Source organism: Panthera leo, chromosome D2 (assembly GCF_018350215.1).
Source record: "Panthera leo isolate Ple1 chromosome D2, P.leo_Ple1_pat1.1, whole genome shotgun sequence".
Classification (NCBI taxonomy): Eukaryota; Metazoa; Chordata; class Mammalia; order Carnivora; family Felidae; genus Panthera; species Panthera leo.
Genome location: NC_056689.1, coordinates 83,849,475 through 83,874,408, shown reverse-complemented (window position 1 = coordinate 83,874,408; position 24,934 = coordinate 83,849,475).

Below are 24,934 nucleotides of genomic sequence, written 5' to 3'. Positions count from 1 at the left end.
CCAGAGAACGTAGATTTCAGGACGTAGGACTAGACGTTCTTTTCTTATTCAGCTGTTTTGAGTAGGCAGACAAGTGCATGGGTGCAATTAAAATCAAATGACAGGATATCTGAAAGAAAAATACGAGCAAAGAAGAAAGTTGACCAAAAAACAGTGCTCCTCCCGGCCCTGAGAAGAGGCATCCAGAGTCGAGGGAAGTTGACAGGGTCTCTTGCACAAGACTGTATTACAAGGAGAGGCACGTCTTCTGCAGCTGTAATTTATACACTCACATTTTTGGAAAGATTTCAAGATCTCCCCCCCATATAAATGGGCTTAAAGAGTTCTCTGAACCATGAATGCAGTCTGGCTTGGCTTCTGAATTGTTATCTTTTAAGGTAGAAAAATGAACTTAGGAAAATGATACCCGTCAGATTTATAGATGTCCAAGGAAATATATTACTCAGCGGCTTTTGATTCTGTATAATTTCCTTGAAAACTTCCTTGCCTTGAACTTGGTAAAGCAAACATCTCTGGTTTTCCCCAAAGTCTTAGGTAAATGAATAAAACTGGGCAAAATATCAAGTATATGTATTTTAATTTTTCCCGGTTTCCCAAGATCTCTAGAATGACGGGCTCACCCCCACATGGCCCACGGTGCCCGCGTGGCCCTGGCCGACACCCACCTCTGTGCCGTCACCTTCACCCTGGCCCACCTCCTGCGGCAGCTTTGGCCATGCTCCCTCTCGCTCCAGGGCTCCTGCCTGCACCCACCCACCCCCCTCCAACCCTGCAACCCCTCCTGCCAGCCCAACCTAACCGATGTCAATTCATATCTCAGGTTTCAGAAAAAATGAACGCATGAGGTGAGGTCCCACGTGTACTCTGCCCAGTGCGCGGGTACCTCCCTTTTGCTGTGCTCGCCACACTTGTGATCGTTGGGCCCCATCTGTCCGCCTTCCTAGACCTTATGCTTCACGAGACGGGGGCTGGCTGTAAGCTTTGGTGCCTAGTATAGGACCTGGTGCTTGATAGAGTCAGTGAACTGCACCCAAGGAAGGGAGGAGACACTCCAAGCAGCCCAGGCAGCACAGTTCTTAAGTAGTTTAAATTTGTTTCTTATCTCTGCGCCCAACCCCCCAACCCCACTCTCCATCTGCAACCCCCACCCTAATGTCCCGGTAACAGCAGCTCATATATACCTTGCTCCCAGGGCTCGAGCAAGCACTTCATGCGCTGTGATGCTCGCTGTGGGGTTGGCACCATTGTTTCCCCCATTTTACACTTGAGAAACCAAGGCCCTGAGAGATTAAGCGAGCCGTGCTCAAGGTCGCCCAGGCAGCAAGGGTGAGGGCCGGGTTTCGGGCCGTGCTGCCCGTCCCGCCTCTCAGAAAGAAGGATGGCCACTTCCAAAGCCTTGAAATAACTGTGCCAGAGGCCAGCAGGGAAGCCGAGTACATTGTCATTGACCCTGCTTTCACATTCAATTCATAATGATCTCAATTTCCCAGCTCGTGGTCTGCTGGAGGCATCAGGCTGGAAGGAATCCGAGAGGACTTTGAGAAGGTGGCACCATGACAACAGAAGTGACGGCTGACAGGCTGACACGGGGGATGGAGAAGAAACTCAAAGGCAGTCTCGAGACTGTGTACTAGATAGTCCCAGAATAGATGAGCCCTGCATCGTTAGGATTCACATTTTTCTAGAGCCTTTCTTCAGAGGCTAAGGAAGTGGTGATTTAAAATAATGATTTTTCTTTAAAGGTATGAGGTACAGTCATGTGGCAGATGCATTTCCCCGGATCCAGCAAAGGCTATGGTGCCATTCGTGGCTGCCAAGTGCTCCAGAAGGAGATCTCCACCTCGGGGTGCTTCATGCAAGACATTGCACTGTGCAGTAAAGTGTCACCTGCCTGTCCCCATGCTCGGGGACTGAAAGATTTTCATGTTTGTCCTTCCCCAGGTTTTCCTTCTTTCATGTTCTCTGCCTCTCCCCTGCTTGGCTGTGATAGAAGTTCTGTGAACCACCTTTACCTTCAGCTTGCCGGGGAATTTATTTTTGGCCTTTTTAATTAAAAAATTAATTAATATTTTATTCATGGCAAGTTATCAGGAGGAGCACAGAACACGGAGCATGATATGGGCTTGCCAAAGGAGTAAGTCCTGGAGAAGAGTTTTCCAGCCGCTGATTTTTTTTAAAGATGGAGGAAAAGTTGTTTTGTTTTGTTTTGTTTACGATGTGCTCTATTTAAAATGAGCTTAAGATATTGACAATACTTTATTCAGTTTTCACTTTCTGCACTCATTTCACAAACTGGGGAGTTTTCATTCATTATGAAGTAATTTAAATTAGATGGTAAAGGGTTGTGGGTTTTCCTTCTCGATGACTCCACACCGGAAACTAAATTCCCTTGTGTGTAAGGTGCTGTGTCTGAAAGCAGAACCATTCCCATGATTTTTTAATCTGTGTTTAAAAGGACAAAATGATCCTTTTGAAGACTTCAATGCACACTTTTGCTCTAAAGGTGAGGGAAGAGGTCCCGGGGGGCTGTAGGACTAGAGCTGGACGCTGGCCTCTGCCAGGACCTCACTGGCATTCCTCTTCATGGCAGGACCTCCCTTAGCGGCCTTCAACCCATCCTTTGGTAAACCAGTGCCTTGGTGTCACAGTCCTTGGAAAACAGTGTCAACCTATCGTCCCTCTGTGAAGTTGTAAAGATTTGTGAAGTCGTAAAAATTTATTCGAAATTGGAGTAGAAGCACATTGAAGCACCAGGTGGCTTTCATCTTGGGGGGACCTCCTGGTATATGTCCTACTTCCTGTTCTCGAAGCCCCCCATTTCCACTGGGGTCCCCGAGGTGCAGGAAGGGTAACTCTGACCCTGGTGTCTGGGGGGGACTAGGACACCTCATCCACTCAGTCAATACCCTCGCCCTGGGACCCACAGCTATGAGTCAGAGGCCAGCAGGTGACTTAAGCGGTGTCTTCATAGTGACTCTTGAAATATTTGCTGGGAATTCTGGGTCATGGATAGTGTTCTGGGAAGATGAGAAGCCTGGATCCTTTGCAGTCTTTTTGTTTCCATGAGACCAGCCAGACAAGGGAAGTAGCAGACTAACAGAGGCGGCAGGACCGGAAGAACGGCAAAAATATGGAGCCAGACCATTGGATGACGTTTGTGCAGGAGCCTGCCCGGCTCTGGTCTTCGGGATGGGGGCCGAGAATACTCTCTTCTTCTAAACCAACTGCAACAGATTGGATTAAGGGTCCTGACTGAGATGCAAAAGTGTATGAAGAAAATACGCATTTTAATACGTTTGCTTCAAGTTTTAGCCATTTCACATAAAGTAAAAATGTAAAGGCAGTGTTGATCTCCTTGTCACCCGTATCCAGGCCTATTTGCCTCCCTTCATGTGTATAAATTATTACAGCGATCAGTGAATTTTGTACAATCTTAGGAGGTGATAAAAATATTTTACTTGGAGATGTAGGTGGTATAAAAAGTATCTGGTATTGTTTTGTGTGCCTTAAAAAATTCACAAATATTATCATAGTTTTATTAACTTGCTACTTAAACTCAGCATTTTTTGAGATGTATCCATGTTGATGTGTAAATATACACATTTACACATAAAAAATAAAAACGTTTATTTTTTAATGTTTTTAGTATTTATTTATTTATTTTGAGAGAGAGAGAGAGAGAATGAGTGAGAGTGAGTGGGGGAGGGGCAGAGAGAGGGGGAGAAAGAGAGAGAATCCCAAGCAGGCTCTGCCCTGCCAGCATGGAGTCTGACGTGGGGTTTGATCCCACAAACTGAGATCATGACCTGAGCCGAAATCAAGAGTCAGATGCTAAACTGACTGAGCCACCTGGGTGCCCCATATGCATCGTTTATTTTTAAGGCTCCTGTATTGGTGAGTATTTGGATTTTTCCCAGTTGTAACTATTGCAAATAATGATGCAATATACATTTGCTCACGTCTTGAAGAGTGTCTCCAGACAAATGCTTACATATAAAATTTGTGGGTTGTAAGATATGTGTGCTTTTGGTTCTTTTAGGTATCAATGTGTTTGTTTTCCTAAGTGTCTACAACAATTGTACTTGGACCAGGTGGGTGTGTGATATCCTGCTTCCCAAATTTCTGCCAATATTTGATATTGTCAGACTTTTATATTTTTGCCAATCTGGAGGGTGTCATTTTTCATTTTGGTTTTGATCTTTATTTCCTGCAGTATTAATGCAAATGAGCAATTTTTCCAATGTTTAATTGGCTTTTTGATTTATTCTCATTTGTGCATAGCCCTTTTGAGTATTTTACACATTTGTCTATTGAATTGTTTGTCTTTTTCTTATTGATTCGTAGGTCTTCTTTACATAAGCTGGCTCCTAATCTCTTTGTCTATTAAGTCTTCCAACCTTTGTCTCTTTGGTTTCTACATTTATAAAAGCTTTTCCTGACTCCATAATGTAATAGTATCTGTCTAGTTTAAATGTTTAAATACTTAAAATTAGCAATTATGTTTGATGAATTGTATGAAGAATGTATCTACATGGGTTTTTGTTTGTTTAAATAAATAGCCAAATTTCCCAACGGCATTTATTAAAGAATGTATTTTTCCCACTGATGTGAAATGCCACTTTATAGCATTATGGAAGTAAGCACATGACACATATCACATTTCTGAACCGTGTTCATTGTCTCTCCCGGGACAAGATCACCGAATTTCAATGACTGTAGCTTTAGAGTATGTTTTGACATCTGGTCAGACAAGTCTGCCGTTGTGATTATTATTCTTACATATTTCTTACCTCGTCTTAATCTTTTAATCCTCCCAGTGAGATTAAGAGCCAGGCTTCCCTCCCATCCTGTTGAGCTTTGGGATGGAATGGAGTCACTTCATGATCTTGAACACAGAAGAAAAGACAAGTGATCACGTTGTGTGTTTCTGTGCTCTTAGAGGGGTGGAGGTAATATGGGGAGCCCAGCTATTTGGGCAGAACACATTCGCTGCATTTGTCAGTGCAGAGCCTTCACCGGAGACTGAGCCCTGGAGAGAAGAGCTGGATGGTTCTAGCAGGTTCTAGCACTGTAGGCGAGGTGGAAAAGGTGCAAGGTCGGGGCTGGTGGGTGATGTTTTTGTTTGCACACTTCAGTGTTTCTCTGGAATGATGGAGAAGAAAAGATCAGATCATGTTGACTGCGACTGAGTCCTTCCAACCTGGGTGATCGTTTCCATTCAGGACCCAGTGTGGTTACCACACAAGCACTCACCTTGTGCATGTAGGCATTTTGAAAGCCCTTGTTTCCTCGGGGGCAGGAGTGCAGCACTCGCGTGTCCCCAGCGAATACTGCACCCCCATGTGGACTGCATCCTGTTTCGGCCCCATCCGTGCAGGTACTCTGCTCAGTATCTCTGCACCTTCCTGGTTCTCAGGGAAAACCCCTCTTCTGATTCATTCTCACCTTCTGGTGAAGGGTCTTTGATGGATTTCCCTCTGGTGGTGAGTCCCCGGGAATGGATTTGCCTTGGGGAAATACCCCTCCTGAGGCTGCTTTTGCTTCAGGATGGCTTACATACAATTCTAGCCTGTCTGGAAAACCTGCCTCCTTAGGCCTCTGCAAATAGCATGTAGCTCCCGGCTCTCCTTCCTTCCCGCTTTTAACCTTGAACATTTCTCGGCCAGCAAGGCTGACTTTCTGGGAAATTATTAGGTTTAGGTTGAATAGAGGGTGAGGTGGAATAAGATGATTAACCCACGTTTGAGGAAACCCACACCCCCATGTCGTGTGCTATTATATGGGAGCTCATAGGCTTTGTCCTTTCCCCGTTTTGTTTAGCAGACCCTGTTGTGAGTATGATACAATTTAGGGATTATCCCCCTAGGAAAATGTATATTTTACATAGGTATATCTGAAAATCAGGAAAAGTCCCAAGCTAAGAACCCTGACGTGGAAGAATCTTGACCAGAAGGTGCTTTGCTCTTTAGACCTCAGAGAAGCTGCATTTCCAATAGCAAATTTGTATTAGTAAGAAAGAAGTTCTGAGGCCTTAATGGTGCCACGCTCTTTGCTAAGAATGTGGCATGCGTCATCTCTCATAGGAATCCCATATAGTATATGCCAGTATTTTCTCTTCCCACAAATCTGAAAGATTCTTCAGGGTCAAGTACCTTGTCCAAGGTCAGCTGTAGGACGTGACCTGTAGAAAGTGACACAGGGGTCTGACTCTCCTCCCAGACCTGGCATGCTCTTGCCGTGACCTGTCTGTCCCCCTTGGCCGGCTTATTCTCTGCTGTTACCACTGCAGTGCTATTTTCCAGCCATCCCTCCTCCCTGGACAGTGACTAAAAAGGTCCCTGGGGTGGGGCAGACCAAAGACATCCCCTTGGGTGGTCACTGTTGGACACTCATCCTCTGTAGGTGCCACCAAGGTGGGCGGGATCACCTGTAGGGGTAGATGGAACTCAAGTCTGAATACAAGTTGATATGGAAACAAGCACGTTCTGGAAAATAACTTAATGTCTTGACTCTAACTTTGCTAGCTACCACATTCATTACTTTTTTCCATATTGCGCTCTACTCAAATGGAGACGTTCTCTGAAAACTCACTGCTGTAGATCTTCTGTTATTGTTATGTGGCTTCTCTGTGTTTATTATCAAACTGGCCTTTTTTTCTCTTACTGCAGTTTTCAGGCCTCACGCTAGGACCTGTTGCAGAAAGGGCCTGTGTTGGTCCTCTCGGCTCTGTGGACGTCCCCTAGGAACAGGGCGGCTGAGATGCTTGCTGGCAATCTCCCCTAGAGTCCGTCCAAAACCCCTGTTCTCTTAATTTCACATCACGATTTCTCCTCCTCTCTTTCACATGCTTCAGGCCCTGATGGCAACACCATCCCTGGCCGCCCCCCGCCCCACACCCAGGACAGTCCCCACGAAGATGGTCGATGGGCTGCGACCTACAAAATCCTAGCAAGACACCTACAAAATCCTGGCAAAACTGACCTAACGAGGGAAGCTGGTGTTCAGCTGCTGCCTTTGGAAATGGGGAGGTGGGGCTTGACTGGGCAGACAGCACAGATAAATGACTCCATCACCGTTAAGCAGAAACCCCATTCTTTGGGTCCATCCCCCTTGGCCCTCCTCTCCGGGCTCGAGAAGGGTTCGCCGCCTCCGGCACCGTCCGTTCCTCCGCACCTCACCCCTCAGTCCCTCTGCCGGGGGATTTTTCCAGCATCTCCGTGAGCCGCTGGCTTCCCCGGCTTCCCGCTTCCCCTGCTGTGGCTGTGCCTGCAGAGTCTTCCCAGCAAGCCTTTCTCCGGAGGAATCGACCGTCCTGCCGTCACCCTCCCCGTGGCCCGAAGACACGGTTTTCCTAATAGAGCGTTTCATAGCAGCAAAGTGGTTGTCGATAAACCCTTCGGGTCGGCAGAGTCAAAGGAGACCCGCGCTAGTCATTGAGCACTGACTTGTTTCAAACTCAAGTACGAGCCTGACTCTCAGAAAAGATTATTATCACTGTTATTAAGCCTTCCTGTGCTTCCTGTTGAACATCTTATTATCAATTTGTGTAAAGCCTCTGCTCACCGGTCCAACTTTGATATCACGCTGTTGACTCCAATCCTACAAACGTGTAAGAAGTGAGTAAATTGAGCGGTGTGAACCCTGCCGGGGCTCTGACCTCGCCGGCCCACGACTGCTGAACAGCATAATGATTACATTACAATCTTGTGATATTATTCAAAATGACTTCAGATAAATGAATGATAAACTAGGGGTTATGCCGCCTTTATTACAGAGCTGATAGGTAGCTAATCAGTGTCCAAGTATATGTCATTCCATAAATTATGAACTGGAGTTTGATGGGAATTCCCAGAGAGGCTGGTTTTCAGCATCATCTGGTACGAGGCCACAGGCTGAGCTCTGAATTCTGAAAACAACAGGCCTTTTAGCTCTCATAATTTCTGTAAATTACTAATAGATATCTTTAAAGGCCTGGGGAATATGCTTTAATCCACTAACAGACTTCCTTGGTGGTAAATGATCAGCGCTTTTCCCTTTCAAAGACTCCTTCCATCCTCTGTATTCTCTATCCAGTTAGCTAAAGGTTTTCTTTTCCTGAAGCTGGTGTGGAAAGAATAATAAAAACTGGGATTGCGGAAGAGGTAAAACGTCAAGTCCACAATTCTGCGAGGCAAAGTCTAAAGGCAGAAACTGCGTCCTGGAGGGCAACGCCCAGGCTTCCTGGCTGTGTATTCTCAGAGCGGGCCCAGGCTGGTTCGGAGGAGGCCCTCCCTCCACGTCTTCCGGCTGAATGAGAGAATGCCACCATCATAGAAACGGTGTTTCCCATGACAGGATCGCAGCCGGGGACGTTGACGTCCCGTCAGGGACAAGGGGCAGCAGAGCACTCGAGGACGAGCAGAACTGGGTTGGAATCCAGCTACTGTCCCAGAGCAAGTTACGTCAGCTCTTTGACACTGAGATTTTTCTTTAAGTGCAAAATGAGAAAGGATAATATCCATTTATATTGATCGTGAGGATTTCACGAGAAATTGAGACAACTTGCCAATAATTTGCACCACTTACAGAACTTGGCGAGCGTCCGAGAGCTGCAGCTCTTACTGGCACAGTGGCTGATTTCTATGGCAAGGCAGGTGACACCGTTGGCGTCCAGTACGAGGACACAGCGGAGGCTGTGCAAACCGTGCCTCTTGTCCTAAGTTCCCGCCATGAGAGGCTTTTAGTGTGTAACTCATCAAATCCCAGGAATAATTGTGGCTTCCCTTTGTATTAGAAGATGGTACCATGTACGTGATCACGTCGTCTGAGAAGGTGCTCCCCCTGCAGACGCCAGGCGATGCCTGCACCGGGAAACCGTCCTGAGCAGCTGCACGTGGGAGGGACGCAGGATAAAGAGCCCCAGCAGCCCGCACTGGCCCTAGCAGTGCCACCAGCCGGCCGAGTGACCCTGAGCAGGTCTCTGAACCATCCTGCACCTCTGAACTCCGAGCAGTAGTGTGTGTTGTTGGGCGCAGGGGGGAAACATGCAAACATTTTTGCGTTGGCTGTCTCTCAGCATCACACACATGACCTTTAGAGCCAGACATTTTGTGCCAAAGGATCCAAAAGAACCCGAAGGCAAACGGCTCCCGGGCGACACAGACGCTGAAGTCCAGGAGCCCTGCGGTTTGGAAGGAGGTGAGGCGCGCAGTCACAGGGCAGAGCCCCGAGAAAAGACAAATAAAACGAGGCCCTTAAAAGGGTTTTGATTGAATGTGAAAAATGTAACCAGGTGGGAGAAGAGACTCGACCACATTAAGTTCAGGGGAAGGAGGAGGAAGAAGAATGAAGGGAATTTGTCACATCCAAAGATGGCAGTGACGTGAAGGAGATGGAAAGGTGTTGACTCTGGTTCAAGATGTGCCATGACCTCTGTGTCCAGCGAGAGCAAGTCCTGCCGAACCATGTCACCGACACCCGAAAACCAGGCAGCCTGTCTCCTGCTTATGTATGCGTCACGGTGGCACAGATAGGGCCTGGGTGATGTATTTCCATGACAATTTACACATTTGTTGTTTCTTTTTCATATTATTAGGAAAAAACTTCAGAGCATTTGCTGACGTACCTGGATACGCATGTCTCGTCCTGGGCACCGCATTTGCTTGGAAAAGTGGGGCCGATGATTACCCTTCGTGATGGGATACTTATTATCAAGTCGGCCCATGATTTTAGTAGTGTGACTGAGCATCGCTATTTCAGGCGGATAATCTAAAACATATCCCAAGTTTCATTAGTTTACCAAATATATTTTTGGAATGACTTGTTAAAACACTCCAATACAGTTTGGGAAACTCTAGAGGGTCATTAATATCTGAGAAGAAAGGTTATAAAAACAATAGTGGGTAGCTGTTAAGAAAGATTATGATTTTACATGAAGCCAGAGGAGAAAATCAGATCCTAGAATAATCAGCATCATCAATGGGAGTTTAACTAGGTTTAGCCATTACTGAAACATCAGGCAGTCTCAGATATTAAAATATTAAAATGCTGTGATTTCTTACGTCGGTCTTACATTTTCATAAATGTTCTTATTTGTTTAATTAAGCTATTAGAAGGACTCAGACAAGAAGTTGACCCACATTCAGATAAGAATCAATGTGAGAAATCAGTATTTGTATTTTATAAATATTGTGTACACTTCTAATATGATTTTTACAAATTCAATATGCCAGACCACATGGTGCGGTCCTTGGGATCAGAATTATGTTGTTTAGATTACACTGTGGGGTCCGGTTCCAGCTTTCGCCTTGGCCGCGGCATCTATTCTTAGGAGGGACTTTCCTGAATCGCTCCCTGCTGCAGGGAACAGTTGGTTTGTGTTTATTTGTGGGCTGAGGCTAAGCACAGATAATTGTATTCCCCAAAGATATTTTTCTCAAATTTTGATAAAGTCAAAATAGAAATTAAACTGGAATTCTGTAGCTGATGGCATTTATAGCAGTTTTTGCTAACACAAATGTTATGATATTTTAAAAATGAAGAAAATTGGCCTCTCTCCCAGAAAGGCAACACTGGGAGAAATCAGCAGGTCTGTCAAAGCATACATATATAGAATAACATCAGCTACAACTATCTCCCCCTTCTCTCTCTCTCTCTCTCTCTCTCTCTCTCTCTCTCTCTCTCTTTCTCTCCCTGACACACACACACACACACACACACACACACACACACACACACATCTCTGTGGAATGCTTCACAATGGAGGAGGCACTCTATCCTTCACGAAATCCCTGAAATTCAATCCAACAGAATTTCTTAAGTCATAGGCGAAGTGGAGTCTGGAATTTACAAGAGCAAAGTGGAAATATCTTCACTGAATGGTCACAAAGGCCTATGCTTGCTAATCAAGAAGAGTGTGTGTGTGTGTGTGTGTGTGTGTGCGCGCGTGCGTGCACGCACATGTACGTGCTTGCGTATGGATGCTGCTTTTTGTATTTTTAGCAAACTGCTTTTTCTGGATCTTGATGCTAAGGTCACATAGCCTTGAGTGCTGTGAGAATTTAGACTGTTAGACAAAAACAATTTAGATGATTCAGATCGAAAATGTAATGCTGGTACACCTTGCAGGCTGACTTCTTAATTTGCCTGTTTATAAAGACCAAGCAAATCGGGGCGACTGGGTGGCTCAGTCGGTTAAGCGTCTGACTTCGGCTCAGGTCATGATCTCGCGGTTCGTGATTTCGAGCCCCGCATCGGGCTCTGTGCTGACAGCTCGGAGTCTGGAGCCTGCTTGGGATTCTGTGTCCCCCTCTTTCTCCACCCCACCCCTGCTTGTGCTCTGTCTCTCTCTGTCTTTCAAAAATGAATAAACATAAAAAAATTTTTTTTAAAGACCGAGCAAATCATATTCATTCATTCATTCATTCATCACTCAAGAAATCGTCATGGAGCTTGGCACCTACCAGGCTGTGTACTAGGGCTGATGAGGGAAACGCGTGTGGCCCTGCCTCCTCATGAGGGTGTGAGTCAGGAAGCCAGACTGCACGAGCCCTGGGAACACAGTGCGGGAGCATGAAGCCTGCAGCAGGGGATGTGACCTGGAAACTGCATGGAAGGCTTCCTAGAGGAAGTGGCATTTGAGCTAAGTGCCGATACAGGGCCAGGAGAGGGGAGCTGCCCTCCTGGCCACGGAGCCAAATCTGCAGCTGTCCAAGGGTGAGACAGCAAGGGCCCTGCACCGAGAAAGGCCGGGTTAGCCAGCACAACTCCCTGGAGGGGGTGTGTCCTGTGAGGGGCCCAGGGATGCACAGGCAGACTGCACAGGGCCCCATGGGGTGCAAGCCCCCAGTTTCAGATGGAAACAGCAAGGGCTCCGTGAGCATCCAGTGTGGGAGACGCCAGGGAGGAGTGATTTTGTCACCCTTGGTCCCCCAGCGTGGACGGCACGTCAGCCACCTGGCCACACACACAACCAAGAGGAACGTGACGGATGAACCATCGTGAAGTCATACCTCACAACTGTTGTAACAGCAATAATGTCTTAGAACATGTCTGAAGTGCGGGATGCTTGATTTGTAGGGACCCTTGCCACCTGTTTCCTTTTTTTAAATTTTTTTTAATTTAAAAACAATTTCTTAATGTTTATCCATTTCTGAGAGAGAGAGAGAGCACAAACCGGGGAAGAACAGAGAGAGAGAGAGAGAGAGGGAGAAACAGAATTTGAAGCAGGCCCCAGGCGCTGAGCTGTCAGCACAGAGCCCGACTCGGGAACCGTGAGATAGTGACCTGAGCCAAAGTCCGAAGCCCAACCGACCGAGCCACCCAGGCACCCTACCTGTTTCCTTTCTTAAATGATGACAAGAGTGTTCATTTCCACACAGAGACAGACAACGTTTTGAGTAATGGATTGTGTAGAAACAGTAAAATCTGCCTAAAACTCTGGGCCTGAATACCAGATAGGTTACATGCACCATGGAACCTTCCAGAGACCCTGGTGACAAACGAAATTCAGGAGGAGAACCGGTGGCCCCCTCTGAATAATCACCCCCGCCTCCGTAACCCGTTTCCTCCCGTGCCTTCCATTACGATGATTGCCGTAAACAAGCATCGCATGCGAGGACAATGAGGGAAATGGAGTCTGGGGAAAATGATGTTTGAATATTTGTTTCTGCGTTTACATGCTCCATTGATGAATGAAATAGTAAATATTTAAAGCCCGAAACTCTTTTCATTTCTCCTTCAAAGACCCACTCCGAGCCTCTCTGGTCGACATGGCAGGCAGACCCCTGAGTCATTAATCACTCTTTGTTTGGGCCGGGTTTTATTGTTCGGAATTGTCCAACTCCTGCTCCGGATGGCAGGGCGCTGAGGCGCCGGGCTCTTTGTTCAGGACGCGAGTCCCGCGGACACACCTGGGGGCGGGGGGCTGGCGTGTGGGGCAGCAGCGTCTTGACTTTGTTGTGCGTCTGAGTCCAATGCCGAAGCCATGCCCGGCTTCCAGAACACAAGAGGCACAAAGCGTAAACATTGTCTGTGGTTACGTGGTTTGACAAACACCTAGTGGCGATTTTCCGGATATCACCGAAGGACCAACCACCTCTTAAAAGCTCCGGCCTAATTAATTTTAAAACACATACATACGGAACAACTAAGGTTTTATGGGCGACTGATGATTTTCGAGGATTTCTTCTGCACTGAACAGGGGAGAGGGTCGCTATGTCTATGCGATGTGCAGAAGTAAAAGAATTACCAGAAGCCCTCGGTTCTTGCAATTTAATTCACAACTTGGAATTATACAGTTCAACTCGGGTCCTGGGAGTCCCTAAAATACAATCCATCATTAGGAAATATTTAGGAACATTACTGGAGAGCTGTGATAATGTATGGCTGTGTAGCTATGTTAAGGTGAGTTAGGAATAAAAAAATAATAACTTTCACCCCAAAATCATCTAACGTAAAATATCTCCTGTCAACACATGATTTGTGGGCGGCATCTTGCATGTATGTGTATGTATCGGCATTCTTTATAAGACGCATACATTTTTATTTTGTTTACCAGTATGCAAGGCACTAAAAAGGGTTTTATTGGAAGCACATACTCCAGATTTACAATATTATATTCGAGTGTATACATTTTCTAGCAACAACGACAAAAAAGGGCTCCACTGTATCCACACCAGTGACAAATGTGCCAGCAAGTGACTAGTTGATACGCCTTTTTATTACCGCAGCTGCCTTGTTTTTTCTACTCAAAATAAAAGAAAATCACAGGATCCTTAAAATAATAGCTGGCAGCAGGTAGTTACCGGGAAACGCATGTCCCCGACGCTTCACTTTGTAGCATCCATCCGGATGGCAGATGAGAGGCTGGGATCGCAGGTCGGTGACAAATACACGGGTAATAGCATTCAGCTCGCCTAACTGTAAAAGCGAATTTGCCAGTCCTCTCTGTTTGATTGTAGACTTGACATGTCGGAGGAGAGGGGCCTTTGGATTACCTGCCAAAACAACAGCACAAATAAACGCCAGACACCCGGGCTGCTTGATGTCGAATTACAAACATTGCTCCCATCATCGATTCAAATTGAGCTGCCGTGTAAAGCCCTGTGGTTGCCGCCTTAGATGAAGGGGGATCTCGCAGCCCTACAGCCCCTGCGCGGGCGGGGCGGGCAGGAACAAAGTGCCTTCCCGAGGCCGTGGGCTACGAAGGCTGCTCATTTTCCTTGGCGGAGATGGGTGCCGGGGCCCTGCAAACGGGGCTGTGATATTTAGCATTCATTGGTTTCCTTCTAAAAGTTCTCTGATTGTCTAATGTGACAGCTCCGGAGCTGGGGACGCGAGCTGGAATTGCCTCCTGTAACACTGCTTGATTTAGGCAAGAGGCAGCTCAGAGGAACACAGGAGGCGAATGCACTCATCCTTTGGTGGGGCCTTTTCTTTGCGTGTTCGCTTTGCGTTCACGCAGAGCACCAGCGTCTGAGACGGCAATTGTTCAGAGAGGGCGACGTTTACTTATTGGCTTTTTTTTCTCAGATTCAAAACAAACAACCAACCAACCAACCAACAAAACAGGAGTATACTGGTGCTCATTATCGTTCGCCCATGTTGGAGCAGGTCCCTACAATTAACGCCGACCCTCACGCATTAGGTTTCTCTAGTTCCACAGGATACACGGGCTGTCCGGGAAGAAATTCTTACAAATTATTTCTCGGGTTAGTTTTTGAGATTTCTTAAAATAAACGAGTCTTTGATGAGTTTTTGAGGTTTTGTGCCAAGCCGTGATTTTTTTACCACCCCATTCCGGAAGGGCTGAGCTAAAATTTCATTTTTTTGTGCAAATGCGCAGGTGTGACAGTTGCGGGGAGGATGTGTCGCGTTAAAGGTTCCGCCTTTCGCAGTGCTTCTCCGGGGCCAGGATGGAGGGCTCCGGCCTCAGGTGGGGCCACGGGACCACTTTGCCTACAGTAATCGGCTGGTCCCACCCGTTTGGCTCTGTGCCGCCTGTAGTCCCAGCCACTCACCAGCCCGAGTCTCAGAGATCTTACATTAAGTGGCTTAAATGATATTTGGTATAAGGATTAAATGCCAGCCCAGACTAACTGACCTGTGGCGCTCGGAGAAGGATTATTGATAGCTGCTTTGTCTCGTGGGCACTCAGTCCTAAAAATAACCTTCACGCTTAAAACCCCCTGCACGTTTAAAAGATACATTCTCTATTTTTAGCCCAGGATTCAAATGACCTCCCAATAGGAAAAGTTTTAAATCATTATGGAGAACTCTGCATCGATCTGAATTCCTTCAAAAGTGCAGCCAAAGGCTGTGGACTGTGGTTTCCAGATCAGCAACGACTCCGGCCAATGTGCCCGGGTTTCTGATTTTTTCAAAAAGAGCACATCTAGAGTTCCCGTGTGAACGCCTAGCATCTGTAAACACTGGGCAATGTCCTCAGTGCACGTGACGGTACGTCACGTTATTTCTAGCCGAGCGGAGTCTTTCCGCATCCATGCGACATTCTTATTTAGCAAGCAGACCCCTCCATAAGGGAACTAAATTTCGTTCTTTGCAAGGAGGTTATAAATACTAATTTTTCTGTTGCCAATATTGATGATTAAATCACCCTAATTTGCATTGTCTGAGCTAATCATGGGATGATTTATTTACCTGCTATGTTTACATGAAGTAGATAGCAACAATTAAGTTTATTTTAACTGTAGTTATTAGAAATACAGTAAATGGTAATATACGCCAGAAGCAAATAAACATATTAGCAGGAAATGTTTAAATGATCTGAGTAACACTACGAGCCAGCATAGCAGGTGGTGATATCCTGTTTTTAAATTACATTTCAGCAAGTGAACATAATAAATCCTCCTGTGTTACACATTTCGCTGGTAGCGACTTATACTCACATTATTCAGTTTGACCTCATTCCTGCTAATCACCGTCCCGGTTTTAATAGCTGCCACAGTGAGTGAAACAGTTAATGCAGTATTTCTTGCCGAAAGAGTGCCTGTCAGGTTATTGATGACAAATTAAAATTAATAAAGAAGATCTGTGTTGAATTTGAGGCAATGGAATAACTATGGCATCCACGTGACGGCCGTGGCCTCTGGGGCGCCCTGTGTAGAATAATGTTTTTGGTGTACGTGCATTGTCTTGAAAGGCACGCTAAAACTGCCAAATCTCTGCCTCCGCCTGGAAGACTTCCCGAAATAGAAGCTGTATTCTTTTAGCCCTCATCACATGTAATTTATTCCTCAGAGAGTTATTTCCCGTTCTGTACACCTTAGCTCTGCGCTGTAATAATAGTGTGTTTCCAAGCCTCTACGATTTTATTTACCTCGGTAAGAACCTTTACAAGAACAATCACGTACACGTAGGAGTCCAGAAAACACAGCAAATAAGTAAAAGTTCAATACCGCGTTTCTGCAGAATGTATCTGCCTCCATTTCAAGGGGGCCCAGGCGTTCAGTTAAAGAGCCGGTGCGGCTGCTTGTTCAAAAAGCACTTAGCATTTTGGGGTCGTTCTTTCCCTTCGTACAGAAAATGAGGTCTAATCACAGCGATTTATCTTTTCAGTGGTTCCAAAAGGAGAGAGCAAAAGTCTCCAGAAGATTGGACTAAATGTACTAAATGAATGTGTGCCCACAGCTTATGTATGTGTCATGCCGACTTACAAATAGCACGTTCATTAGGGGAGGAGAGCGCCCACTGGGAGCACGGGAGCTGGGGGCAGGCCACACACCCCGGGACCATGGCAGACGGCTGTTCTGCGGGCTGAACTAGATGAACATGGTACGTGGTGTTACTGCTGGCATCCCAGAAGCAGCAGGCACGGTTGTGATGGAACCCAGGAGACTCACCACAGAGACTGAGTTCTTCCCCTAAAGAGGCGGTCCGTGGAGGTCAGTCAACACAGAAGTCGCGCGTAGGTTGGCTCAGAAAGCGCTAAGCCACCGCTCCTGGACTCCTTCTGGAAATCTAGGGGAACCCTAGAGCCATCACTACAGTCCATGATGAAAGGAGGCGTCATAGAGACCAACCTGGGGGTTAAGAGCCCGTGGTCCAGGCTCTCCTGGCCACTGATGGCCGTGTGACCTCACGTCTGTCCCTCCCTCGGTGGTTCTCAGATGGCTCACGCATGTCCAGACTCTGACTTGCCAGCTCCGGTGTTCTACGGGGCTGAAGAAGAGTGGGGAATAATCCTGTGTTGGGGTTCTGGGGCCCTGGCATGACTAGTGCTGCCCCACCGCCCCCCATCTCTGGCTGGGAGTTGCTTTCGTGCCGTGTTCCGGCCTCTCTTCTGAGGCCTCAGTCCTCGCAGCCTATGTGTCCCGCCAGCTCTCCCTGGTCAACGTGGGCTGTGTGGCCTTGTGTCCACCACCGCCGCCCCGACTCGGATTCTGTGTGGGCCCTTCCCACCGGCTGCGGCACGACACGGTGTGCACCTGTGCTTAACAGTGGGCTCACTCAGATGGGCTTTCTGCCTCCTCTTTTCCCTCTCTTCCAAGGGCCGTGCCTGGCCACAGTACGACTTCAGATCTTGAGTCTAACCCAACAGTGCATCTTACACTTGGGATGTACAAACAAGGAATTTTGTAACGGTTTCTTACCACATTTCTAAGTATTTGTCTTGCTTCTGTGAAAGTTCATATATGGGCTTCGTAAGAAACGGACGTTGCATTTTACAACCTAATTCAAGCCCAAAGGTGGCTATGTTCTGCCCAAATGTTTGATGACCTTGAGGAACGTTTTAGGCATGTTGGTTGTGTGCTCCCTCCGTTGAATAAACGGCCACCCACTTAACAGGTGCGCAAAATGATGTTGTACAGTCGTCTCAGCCCTGAAACGCAGAATTGCTTCAATATAGGATTAAGAGGGTTGACACCTTGAATAATTGAAGGGAGGTCCTTTGCAATTCATAGGGTTGACATATAGTAGTCAAATTGCTCTGTCTCTGAGTTGTAAAATAAAAATACAGAAAATGAGGAATTAATTCAATTAAACATTTTCCCACCCACATTTTACCTTTCCTCACTGCTCTGGGGAATAATTTATGAAATGTATATCGCCAGAAGACTTATTTTTGCCATTATTTTTAACTTAATGAGTATACCTTGCACATCAGAGAGAAAGAACAAAGGTTAAATTTTACATTAACAGCACATTGCAACATGGTATGCAAGTATCTATATGCAAATATAGAGCCCTTGGAAGATAAATGTGTTATATTTTTAACCAGCTAACTATGACTGTGAAGTATTGTGTGAGATATTCAGTGGTTTCATTTTTATATCTTTCTTGTAAATAATGCATAAAGTATGTAGATGGTGTCAAAATATGATTAAGCTATTAGCTTTATAGTTTTTCATAGTTAAGAATGTGTTCAGCATGGAGCCCCTAATAACTCATTTCTAAAGGCAGCGGCCATTATGAAATATTTCTTGTTCAAGTGAACGTTATCATGTGACATAATGATTTTGCTTAAAACCAAGTTAAATGAGGAGTAAAATTAAACAATATTGCATGAATTGTGTTTGACTAATTTTGTGTCACATTATATTAGCCAAGCTTTCAGACTATGTGTTAATGACAAATAGTGTAAGCCCCCAACATACTTTATACGTCTGTACAACCACCCTTAAGTCATTAGCGTTTTAAAGGTTCATTTTGTTTGCAGTTTTTGTAGCCAGTGGCTTTTCCTGATTATTTTTGCTCATAAAAGTAGACACAATTCGGAAATAAATTTTTTACATACATCGTCAGGACTTAATTTTAGTAACAAGGGCATGACTTTTATGGGAAAAGCAAATCGTTTGGAATCGTTTGAAAACTTGAGACATTCACTTTGATGAGAGCTATGTCTAAATTAGAGATCATAGTGGTTCCCTAAAATACGAGTAACAGCCTCAGAAGAATGGTCCCGGCGGGTGGCAGTGGGCTCCTCCAAGTAAAATTTGACGAGAAGACAAGCGACCGTCAACCGTGCAAACACCCTGGTGGTCCTGAGGACGCTGCGAGGCTGACCTCCGTGGAGCGTGACATCTGAGGTAGCCTGAGTCTGCTGCTTGTAAATCATCTGCGGTGAGGCCTGCAGGCTGGCTCTGCTCCTGCGCGGGGGGCGTGGGGGACAGAGATGCCCTGGCAAGTCTGAGGGGCCCCAGTCGCCGCAATAGCAGAGAGGAGTGTGCTTAATGTTTACACTCGCTGCCTGGGAGGAGAGCTTGACCTTTACCCAGAGCACAGCGACCTCCGCATCGTCATAACCGCGATCTTCGCTGATCATATAAAGGGATTTAAAGTGCTGGGAAACATCACGTGTGGGGTAATAAAACCTACCAAATAGGGAACAAACATCATGTTGGCATCGATGCCATTTTCCAAAAAAATGTTTGCAATCTCGTAGAGCTTTCACTGCATGAGAGGCTTGTGAGGTGAGAAAGAAGCGGGGTCCTAAGCAGTGTGTGCAAACAGATGTCGGGGTGTGCGTGTGCCTGTGTGACGTAGGATCCCAGGGTGGGGACAGATCAGACGCCCCAAGTGCTTGCTCCAGGACCCGATGGCAAGTTGGAGACAGGTCAGCAGAATCCTATGAGCTTGTGCTACTGTTTCTCACGCATTCCTCCCTGGACCATCAAAATATTGAAAAAGTTGCAAGTGACAACAACTCCACGCTCAATGGACTCCATTTCTAGTTACGTGCAAAACACTAATATGCTTTATGCGCTTTGAGTTGTTTTATTTTTCCTGACCGTAATTAAATGAGTCGCTCTCAAGCACGCATGGCAATGGACACACAGTTGGATGCTGGACGTTAGGAAACAAGTCATGACCTGGACCAGGGCCGTCCCTGGAGGTGAGAAGACCTCCCACGGTGTGCCCCGTGACCTTTGACATCAAGGAATCGGAAGTAGGCTGAGGACCTGGTTTAGTCCACTGTGCAGAGGAAGGAAAGGACTCACATTTACAGTGTTATGATGACAACTGAATACATTTATATCAGTATTCCATACATCTGCTCAGGACATAATGTTGTGTACACCCAAAGAAGATTCTAGAACCTTGTAAAAGGCTGCATGCATTATTATCTTCTTAACTAGTCCTTAGATCTGGAAAAAATTCTCCATCCCATGTCAGTTTTATAACTGGGAATAAAAACTAAACCAAACAATACGTGCTGCTTTGAAGAGCTTGTGCACACAATGGATTCAGACTCTTTTGGCATACAGGGCTATGGATAGACTACAACTGGCCCCACTTTCCCTTTGTGAGTCTCAGGGCCCCATCTTCTGTGGCCCCACCTACGAAGCCTTGTGTCCCAGCCCAGAAGCAGACCTGTCACTCTATCCCATCTCATTGCATGGATGGCCTTGGACAAGTTGCTCAACTTCCCCAGACTCAGGGGTCCAGGCTGGAAAGGGAAGAGCCCAGGAGCTACAATCAGGGCTTGCCCCAGGGGTCCCAGAGTACTTGAGCACATTCTAGCCCAGGGATTTCAGATCTTACAGCACAAAGGTGCCATGGTCCACAGTCTGACGACCCTACTCTTTCCAGGGTCAACATAACACCTCGATGTGCTGGACACAGACAGTGGCCACGTGATCAGGTCCTGGGTTACCAGCTCTTGTCTGCTGCCAACCAGCTGTGACTAACCCACCCGGGACCTCTGCTGTCCCCCGGGGAAACTCCCCACTCCTTTCCTGTTCAAGTGATTGTTCTGAACTACATGAAAGTCAAACGTCCTCGCTTGTGAAACGGGGAACGCTACGAAGCAAGAGAGAAGACCGCCACCCCTGTACCCCGTCCCTGGATGAAACTGCCGTGTACAGCTTGCGATTGCCTTTCGGACACTTTCCGGCCTAATCTACACACCCGTGTGTGCATGTGCTTCTATTTGCACAGGTGGGCCCCCTTCAGACTCATGTGTTGCTGTTTCCACCCTGTGAGCACACACAGATGCCCTCCCTGTTCACACTGCAGAGCACTGCACTTGACTGTCAGACATTTAGGTGGCTTCTGATCTTTTGTCACCTCGGACAACATGGAGACAGATATCCACCTGGTCCACAGACACATGGTATTTGTGAGATTGTTTCTGCGGGCCAAACTGGGATTGCACGCTCCAAGGGTAACCACCCTCCGCATTGAATGGGTATTCCCAACCATCCTCCAACGTGGTGTCTAATTAGCGTTCGGCCATCAGCAATTGACCCCCAAACTGCTGTCAACACAGGGCTGTCAGCTTTTTAAGCCTTTGTCAAAAATGATGTGTGCAAACGAGAGTCTTGGTTGGTCCGTGAAATCTGCCACAACTCCTTTCCTGGCTTTTTGCGAGCCTGGTGGGTTTGGGCTGCTGGGTGTCTCATTGCACTCTGGTTTGGGGGCTCTGCGCTCCCTGAGTATTTGCTCCCATTGCAGCGCCCTGACCGCCGAGTCCATGCAGGGAGCCCTGCCCTCAGTCATGGGTCTGAGCCTCAATTCCAGATGTCCCATCACTGGGTGCCCCACGTCCCCAAAAGGATCTTTCGTCTGTCTGTCTAACCTTGCTTGAAGACATTGCCACTCAGTAAATATTGGTTGAAGAGTTTCATGAATTAATGCAAGGATATCATGGCAAGGAAGAGGTTAGGTTCACATTTGCCTACTGTTTTCTGACGAATCCTGCGTCATATGCAGTATCATATAACACGAGGGACGCTTTTCTGCTTCCTTCTTTTCTTAAGAACAAATCTGACTTTGCATCATGCATCACTATGTCTTCAGCCAGCCCTCGTTTTTTTAAAAGCTTCCTCATGTTAGTTTTACATTTAGAAAAGAATCCAGACAGGGGCGCCTGGGTGGCGCAGTCGGTTAAGCGTCCGACTTCAGCCAGGTCACGATCTCGCGGTCCGTGAGTTCGAGCCCCGCGTCAGGCTCTGGGCTGATGGCTCGGAGCCTGGAGCCTGTTTCCGATTCTGTGTCTCCCTCTCTCTCTGCCCCTCCCCCGTTCATGCTCTGTCTCTCTCTGTCCCAAAAATAAATAAAAAACGTTGAAAAAAAAAATAAAATAGAAAAGAATCCAGACAAACAATAAGCATCATTTAAAAAGACTGCACACCCTGTACACAGCTTTCCATCCTCCGTGGGGCCGAGGATGCACAGAGGCGGCTCCCATAACACTGTCCATGAGCTTTGCGTCTTCCTGTCTTTGCAGGATTCCCAAGTTTCAGACAAAGCTGGTGGTGCTTGGGTCGGATATGTTTCGTTTTAGGAAGGTGCACAAACACATGAGAAAAGACTGGAATCCTGATACCGTTTGATCCAACAATTTATCTTAAAACGTAATCAGACGAATTTGTAAAGAAAAAGGATGCTTGGTAAAAATCGAAGTCCAAGAGTAGGGAACTGGTTCATTAAATTATGATACAGCCATAGAGTGGAATACACGCTGTGACTTAAAATCACACCCACGCGCATGTCTGTGTATATATGCATGCTGTTACCATATGTTTTGGCATAAGAAATGTTCACAATATACTGTTAAATGAAAAAAACAAGTCACAAAAACGTTACGCCAGGTATGACTCATGTATCTAACATATATAGTAATATGTGTACATATAGGCACATAAAGTCTCGAAGGATAGATACGAAACTGTTAATTATGCTTACCTTTTAGCATCTCACCTTTTTAAATCTGAATTTTATAGCATTTCTATAAAGACAATACATTAACTGTGTGAGCAGTACAGATTTAAATAAAAAGTGTTTTGAAAAAGAAATTTCAGCATCAGCAAACACTTGCAGCGTTGGCTAACCAAAAGGCCTATATTTGTATAGCTACGAATTGGGTCAAGCCTCCCCGTCCATTCCCGGAAGGCGAAAAAAAGGAAACCACCACTAAATGAAATTCTTTCCTCAATCTTGTGTCCCCTTCAACCTAGTGCATTATTTTATTTCCTTCCCTTCATAATGACCTTCTTCACAGAACACGATCACTCACTGTAATTCTTTCAGCTGTGTGTGCAAACTACCCCTTGTAATCCTATCTTTGGCCAATCAGTCGCTTGCCTCCCCTGCTCATGTCAGGTTTCACAGAGGTCTCCTGGTTGGCATGTCCAAAGCCTTGTCCACGTCCCTGACTTTGGTGGCCCTCATGGCCTTGCTGACTGCACTCTCCTCTGGTCTTATCCTCCCTGGGTTTGGCTCCTTGTATGGGTTGAGTTGTGTTCTTCCAAAGTTCCTCTGATATCCTAACCCTTGTACCTGTGAACGTGCCCTTGTTTGGAAAAAAGATCTTTGCAGATGTTACTGAATCAAGATGGGGTCATACTGGAGTAATCCTTTGGGACTGCTGTCCTTATAAGACACAGACACACACAGAGGAAGTCATGTGACCACGGAGGCAGAGTTTCGAGGGACCCTGCCCAGACCCAGGGAATGCCAGGAGCCACCAGAAGCTGGAAGACACAAAAGGATCTTCCCCTTGAGGCTTCAGATGGAGCATGGCCCTACCAGCACCTTGATTTTGGACTCCTGGCCTCCAGACTGTGAGAGAATGAATTTATATTGTGGTAAGCCACCCAGTTCTGGGTACTTGGTGATGGTACACACAGGGAAGGAATACAGCTCCCAAGACACAAGGGCCCCATGTACAATGGCAGCACCAGCCCTTTAAGCTTAAGGTCCTCTTCTCCTCTGTGCCGAAGCACACAGGAACCCAGATAAGCATCACTTTCACTGATACGTTCAGAAAATTCAACCTTGTTATTTTTACACAGTAAACCCTTGTGTTGTCATTTGCGTGCAGTGTGGCTTATTTTTCTTGGGTATCACAGCCTTGGGAGAGCAGTGGAGAGACGTATGTGATGAGGCCTGGAATGCCAGCAGAAGTCCTTGCAGGAGATGGAGGCGAAAGGCCCATGGGGAGATGGACCCCATCTGAGGGTGGGCTGCATTCTGTGTTCCGGGGGGCTGGAGCCCAGGGAACTAGTAATCCATGAGACGAGACCCAGAAACAAATTGATATCAACAAGGAGTAATGATGTGCTTTTAAGTTTGTCTGCATGCTTGCTTCCCAAAGAAGATGGTCCCTTCCTGGGGGCTGACACTGGCCCCGAGCGCCTGTGTGTCCCCAGACCCTTCTCCAGGGACCATTGCAATGAGCACCAGGGAAACAGCAGAGCGTGGTTGGGGAGCGCCTGATGGACACACTGGTGGCTCACACAGGGCTCCAATTCCGCTTCAAAATGTTGCCTTGATGAATGCTTCCTTGTGACGGGACTGCATTTGAAAACTGATTTAAAAAAAGTGTAAGGTCATACTGTTTCTTATGGAAAATTTGAACAATGAGGGATACAACAGCTGCCACGCAGAGGAACATCCACGCGCCCTTGGCCGCATGTGTTCTGGGCTCCACATCAGGGCCTTCCCTGACCTTCAACCAGCTCTTCACAGCACTTTACATCTGTCGGTGACCTACTCGTTCTCTTTCTCCTCCTAATAGAAGATAAGACAATGAGAGCAGGACTTGCTTTTGTTTTGTGATTTTTTTTTTTTTTTTTAACAGATAAAACCTAGAAAAGTGCTCAGATCAGTGGTTCTCAAAGTGTGATCCAGGGTCTGCTGGGATTTCCAGGACCCTTTCAGGGTCTGTGAGGTCAACACTGTTTTCTCAACAGTGGGTCAAAACTAGTTTCAGAACAACTAAGACGTTGTTTGCCTTTTTCACTTTCATTCTGTCTGAATATATGGCGGAATTTTCCAGAGTCCTCACAGAGAGTGATATCGCAACCAATTGAATACAGAAGCAAATATGGGAACCCAGCTGTCTTCTATTAAGCAGGACTTACAGAGATTTGCAAAAATGTAAAACAATATTGCTCTCTCTATATGTTCTTTTTTTACTAACATGTTGTGGATTTATTATTTAAGAAAGGAATTAATGAATAAATATTTCTAAAATGATCAATTTTAG